The sequence below is a fragment of the Trypanosoma equiperdum genome, assembly GCF_001457755.1.
Source record: "Trypanosoma equiperdum strain OVI genome assembly, contig: ctg_1619, whole genome shotgun sequence".
NCBI classification, from domain to species: domain Eukaryota; phylum Euglenozoa; class Kinetoplastea; order Trypanosomatida; family Trypanosomatidae; genus Trypanosoma; species Trypanosoma equiperdum.
In genome coordinates, this window is record NW_027123637.1 from 6,629 (window position 1) to 7,242 (window position 614).

Sequence of the window (614 nt, forward strand, 5' to 3'; positions counted from 1 at the left end):
ACAACCCACATTTACCTGTCGTCCGTCAAATTCCAATGTATTGTCAAGCTGACGCACGGCTATATTTCTTTAACACACATAAAAAACCTCTTTTCAGATCTCAAACACTTACAATTTATGGTCCTCGTGTTCTTCTGGCGTAGAGCAACTTCTGTTTTGTTGATGCATCCGCAATGACGACATGACAGTTTTGTTTCTGCCCAACACATGTCCGTAAGCATTTCTCATTGCTAGTCTGACTTATTGTTGATCTCTTTTCCCTATTTCTTGTATATTGCCATCCTTACCACGACCTTTTGCTTTGATTTTTATTTTTACATTTCCTCAATGTTTGGCCAGCGTGTATTCTAATATGAATTATGTGTTCTTTTAATGGGTTTAACTGTGTGTCATTAAGCTAATGGGATGGGGGGTTAAGTGTTAGTTGGAACTTTCTGTGCCTCATAAACTTCTTCTGTGGGTCCCAATTCGCCGTTTCTTATCATTTAGTCGCGCTGTTAACCACGTAATATGGACAACTATGTCTACAACAGCTACCTCTGCGTACAGCATAGTAGCTAAATTTTCGCAAGTCGCTGCACTGTGCCCATCAATGATCAAAGTTGACATCTTTT